This window comes from Lolium perenne, chromosome 1, assembly GCF_019359855.2.
Source record: "Lolium perenne isolate Kyuss_39 chromosome 1, Kyuss_2.0, whole genome shotgun sequence".
In the NCBI taxonomy this organism is placed as follows: Eukaryota; Viridiplantae; Streptophyta; class Magnoliopsida; order Poales; family Poaceae; genus Lolium; species Lolium perenne.
In genome coordinates, this window is record NC_067244.2 from 14,695,472 (window position 1) to 14,701,734 (window position 6,263).

Genomic DNA, 6,263 nt, shown 5'->3' on the forward strand with positions numbered 1-6,263 from the left:
TATGTTGACAATATCCATGAGATATACATGTTACAAGTTGAAAGCAACCGCTGAAACTTAATCTTCTTTTGTGTTGCTTCAATGCCTCTACTTTGAATTATTGCTTTATGAGTTAACTCTTATGCAAGACTTATTGATGCTTGTCTTGAAGTGCTATTCATGAAAAGTCTTTGCTATATGATTCACTTGTTTACTCATGTCATATACATTGTTTCGATCGCTGCATTCACTACATATGCTTTACAAATAGTATGATCAAGATTATGATGGCATGTCACTCCAGAAATTATCTCGTGTTATCGCTTTACCTCGCTCGGGACGAGCAGAACTAAGCTTGGGGATGCTGATACGCCTCCGACGTATCGATAATTTCTTATGTTCCATGCCACATTATTGATGTTATCTACATGTTTTATGCACACTTTATGTCATATTCGTGCATTTTCTCCGGAACTAACCTATTAACAAGATGCCGAAGTGCCGCTTGCGGTTTTCTCGCTGTTTTTGGTTTCAGTAAATCCTAGTAAGGAAATATTCTCGGAATTGGACGAAATCAAAGCCCAGTGGGCCTATTTTCTCACGAAGCTTCTAAGTCCGAAGGAGAGACGAAGAGGGGCCACTGAGGGGCCACACTATAGGCGGCGCGGCCCCCCTTGGCCGCGCCGGCCTGTAGTGTGGGGCCCCCGTGCCGCCTCTTGACCTGCTCCTTCCGCCTATAAAAAGTCTCCGTGACGAAACCCCTCGCACCGAGAACCACGATACGGAAAACCTTCTGCAGACGCCGCCGCCGCCGATCCCATCTCGGGGATCCAGAGATCGCCTTCTCCGCACCCCCGCCGGAGAGGGGAATCATCTCCTGAGGACTCTACGCCGCCATGGTCGCTCTCCGGTGTGATGTGTGAGTAGTCTACCCCTGGACTATGGGTCCATAGCAGTAGGCTAGATGGTTGTCTTCTCCCCATTGTGCTATCATTGTCGGATCTTGTGAGCTGCCTAACATGATCAAGATCATCTATCTCGTAATTCTATATGTTGTGTTTGTTGGGATCCGATGAATAGAGAATACTTGTTATGTTGATTATCAAAGTTATGCTTATGTGTTGTTTATGATCTTGCATGCTCTCCATTACTAGTAGATGCCTCTGCCAAGTAGATGCTTGTAACTCCAAGAGGGAGTACTTATGCTCGATAGTGGGTTCATGCCTGCATTGACACCGGGACAAAGGATGATGAAAGTTCTAAGGTTGTGTTGTGCTGTTGCCACTAGGGATAAAACATTAGTGCTATGTTCAAGGATGTAGTCACTAGTTACATTACGCACCATACTTAATGCAATTGTCTCGTTGTTTGCAACTTAATACCTGGAGGGGGTTCGGATGATAACCTCGAAGGTGGACTTTTTAGGCATAGATGCAATGGATGACGGTCTCATGTACTTTGTCGTAATGCCCAATTAAATCTCACTATAATCATCATGATATGTATGTGCATTGTCATGCTCTCTTTATTTGTCAATTGCCCAACTGTAATTTGTTCACCCAACATGTCGTTTGTCTTATGGGAGAGACACCTCTAGTGAATCGTGGACCCCGGTCCAATTCTCTTACCGAAATACACCCATCGCAATACTTGTTCTACTGCTTTTCTTCGCAAACAATCATCTTCCACACAATACGGTTAATCCTTTGTTACAGCAAGCCGGTGAGATTGACAACCTCATCTGCTTCGTTGGGGCAAAGTACTTTGGTTGTGTTGTGCAGGTTCCACGTTGGCGCCGGAATCCCGGTGTTGCGCCGCACTACATCCCGCCGCCATCAACCTTCAACGTGCTTCTTGGCTCCTCCTGGTTCGATAAACCTTGGTTTCTTTCTCGAGGGAAAACTTGCCGCCGTGCGCATCATACCTTCCTCTTGGGGTTGCCCAACGAACGTGTGAAATACACGCCATCAATCTTCAAGCTCAAATTCTTGGTTGGTTTTACCTGTCGCAGAAAATATATGTTGGTCGACAGTAAGTAAAGAAAAGCAAGTCTAAGAAAAATAGAATGGATCGACAAAATTACCGACAAAGCGCCGATTCTGCGTGTTCAAGCGCTTGATGATCGCCTTTTCACGAGTAGCCTGGCGCGCGGCTTTGTGCCTGCTCAAAGCAGTTTCGGCATCATCAAGTCTTTTTTGCAGATCTTCGACACCGCAGCTTCTGCCTTGGCCTTATCAGCCTCCGCTTTAGCTTTGCCAAAGATCAAGTTTAGCCTTCTTTGCGAGCCGCTTTCACTTTGCTCTAATTTCTCGAGCAAGCGTGTCGACAAGCTTGTTGGCTTCCGCAAGTTTTTCCTCGCCAAAATAGTTAAGAATCGTCACAATTGCGACAAAACAGAACAAGAAGTTATAAACAAGAGCCAAGAAAGAGTTATTACCTTCTGCATTTTGTCAGATACTTCACGGTACCCAATGAATTGGGCACCGATGTAATAAGCTCTTTGATCATAGGCTATCAAAGAAGGACAAAGAAAGAAAATGCTCGGTATGGGAAAAATATGATGGCATAAAGAAGCAAACAGAGGAAATATAGATAAAGTACAAGAAAATTAAGAACTTACATCATCCAAGAGAGGGCTAGATGAGCTACCCAATTGGAGGGTAGGCTCCGGGATTGTTTCAACCCTTGTCCTTTTTGGTGAAGGGACAAGAGGGCTTGAAGGAGGAGTAGGGGCGCCGACGTTTTGTTGAGGAGGCGAGGATTCCTCTCCTTCGACTGGCATCTCCGAAACAACTAGAGTATGTGATGTACCTGCTCGAGCAGCCACATCAAAAGTTGGTACTTCTTCCTCATCATCACTGCGATTAAATGTCGGCAGCATAAAAGCAAGATAGAGAAAATCTTCGAGTACAAAAATAAAGGGAAATAAAAGGTGACTTACGAGCTGATGAGGGCCTCAAGGTATGGATCATAAGCTGCCTTCTGGCGTGAAGGAACATCTTCTTCGGCTTTGGAGGTGCCGGAATCTTCGACATCATCCCTTTTCCTTTTGTTCCTTGGAGAAACAGCAGGAGGAGGAGATTGTGCCGATGTAGTGCCTTCGGAGACAGCCTCCTTTTCAGAAGATCCCGCAGATTTTTGAGAATCTACGGGTTCATTCACAAAAGAGGGGGCATCTTGGTTGTCGTCGGTGACAACGGCCCTTTCATCGACTTCTCCACCTTCAGGAAGGGGAGGAAGCGAGACAAGATTTGGATGGTTCTATACAAAAAACAGGGGAAGATGTCAAAAAAGGAGTTACAAAAAGATAGCAAGGCAATAACAAATCAATCGACAAAGGTTACCTTGGGAAGCGCATTGGTGGCGCTATATGGTTTTACACGGCAAGAAGAAGGGACAGGATCTTTTTTGCTGAGGGAGGAGATTTTTTGGACAAGCTTCTCTAAGTCCTTGACCTCTAAATCCGCCGACAACCGATCTGTGTCCTTGTCGCCAGCGTACTTCCAGAGAGGGTATTTGCGAGCCTGAAGAGGCTGCACTCTGGTTCTAAGAAAATACGCTGTGATTTGAATACCTGACAGCTCTTTGCCGCGAGTATTCTGCAACTCATGGATGCGAGTCATCAGGGCTTCTATCGATATTTTTCTTCTCGGTAGCCTCGTGCATCCCATGAGCGGCGGCGAAGGATTTTCTCGGCACCATCAAAAGGAGGGATGTTGTCTTCAGCACATCCATGGTTCTCCTCCTGAATGTACAACCACTTCTTGCGCCACCCTTGAACTGAGTCAGGGAGTTTGACGTCGAAGTAATCGACTGTGGGGCGAACGGAAATAACAACGCCGCCTATATTATAGGCGACATTGGGAGAGCCATTGCGGCGACAAAAGAAAATGCGCTTCCATAGCGCCCAGTTAGGCTGGACGCCAAGGAAGGCTTCGCAGAGGGTGATGAAAATGGAAATATGGAGGATAGAGTTGGGCGTGAGGTGGTGAAGTTGCAGACCATAAACAAAAAGCAATCCGCGGAGGAAAGGATGAATGGGGGCGGAAAGACCGCGGATGAGATGGTCGACGAAACTTACCCGATACCCCATTGGAGGGGTTGGGTAGCTTTCTTCACTAGGGAAGCACAGCGCCTTGGGCTTCTTGCTGATCCCCAGCTTCTTCAAGAGATTGATGTTCTGGGTGGAAATTTTGGACCTTTCCCACTCCGCGCTTCCCAGATCTACAGCAGCCATTGACGATTCCGGCGTGCTATGTTTGATCAACCGACGCGGTGGCATCAACAATGGCGCAGGAATGCAGCTTGGAGAAGATGAGCTCAGGGAGTTGTGAGGTACAGGATGAAGTTATGCAGAGGAGAGCAGGAGAACGGCGCGAGCGGAAGTGCTCGAGGAAGAAGAAGGGGATCTTATATAGAGGTGCGGCGAAGCGGCGGACCGTTGGATGGAAAAAGTGTGCGGCAGATGATAACCACGTGGAAACAGGGGTAAAAAAGTATTTTAACACTGGAGAAGTTACGGTACGTGCGCCAGGAAAAGCGGAGGACGTGTGTCCCCCACCCGCACGACGTGTCAAGATAATGGATAATTCAGGCCCGCAAGGCAGCGGGAGAAAACTTCTCGCGATTTTCGGACTCGCAATCGTGGCTATCGTCAGCAATAACGTCACCTTGGCAGAAGAAAAAATTCGCCTCAACAGCTTCATAAAAAGGCGACATGGAAGAGACATGAGCTTTTGATCAAATACAAGTTTTTGATCAAATGCTCGGGGGCTACTTTGAAAAAATGAAAACATCAAGAAAGACAAAATAGAAATGGCGTGAGCCTATGATCAAATACAAATATTTGCTCATAGCCTCGGGGGCTACTCCCATCGGGAGCGCTGTTCGCGCACCCGAGAAATTATAAAACTTCGGGAGAGAAAGAAAATATAGCAGCATAAGGCGTGGAGCCTACACCCAAGTACAAGTCCTTGGCTGTAGCCTCGGGGGCTACTCCCATCGGGAACGCTGTTCGCGTACCCGATGAAATTATAAAAAAGAAAGACCGAATGAACAGAAGCAAGATAGACGAGCACAAGAGTAGATTTCGAGTTATAACTAACTCTGCATATACTCCCATCGGGAGAGCAATATACGTCATCTTTGACTCGATAAAATGTGCCATTCCAACAGCCAAATAAGCACTCGACAATATATTCTCAGAACGCCAAAGTTGCGATCAATTTCTGAATGCCGCAAAACTTTGCGAAGGTAAGACCCCGCATCCGTCTCCGTGTGGCGTGGCGCTGCCGTCTCTCACGTCGGTCTGCTATTTTTTATCCGTATCAACAGACATACAAGAAAAATCCTACCGTACGCGTTAGGTACCCGATAAATATGACTCGGGACTCGATAGAATGGTAAGACCTTAAGCGGCACTCCGTCGAAGCTTACACCAAGATCCCGAGATCATGTCCAGGGACGTGATCTTGAAGTAGGTTTTTGCGGATTGCCACTAGAGCGCTTAACTAGTACCTGATCCGTCGTATGAACTAGCCCCAACTACCATTATCCCCGTACAATATAGAAATTTATGTGGAAGAAATATAGAAAAGTTTTAAGTTGTCGAGTAAAAATAAACAAAGGAGATTTTCCCCGACTCTACGATTCAAGCAAAATCTCGGGGGCTACTGACATAGGCATCCCCAATGGGCCTGCCGAAGATAGTACCCGGGGTTTACTGAAGGCCCACTACCCGAGGAATGAGAAGATTCGGAAGCCCAAGATATTGTTAAGGAAAGTTAGAGTTGTAATAGGAAAGCATTATTTGTAATCTTGCGGGATGAGTTAGAAACCTTCCCGGACTCTGTAACTTGTACAATACAAATCCCTCGGCTCCGCCTCCTATATAAGGGGGAGTCGAGGGACAAAGAAAGCATCGAATCATTGTTTCTCAAGCCCTAGTTTCATAATTGTCGAGTACTTTTCGGCTGAAACCTTCGAGATCTACTTGCGCTCTACTTCCAACTAAACCCTAGTCTACAACCCGTAGGCATTGACAAGTTAATACCTTGTCACTCGATCTCATTCCTATTTGATAGCCCAAATTGGTAGCAAATCTAGAGCAGCTTCTCCTTCTGTTTTTTAACGCCATTCATTTCTTTATGCCTTCGTTTTTACCCAATCAGGTAGGAAATCTAGGGCACAAATCCAGAGAAAATATAGGATAAGCTTGCATAGAGCAGCCAACATATCATAGATATATTCACGACAGATCCAACAGTAGTACCAATAGAACCCTA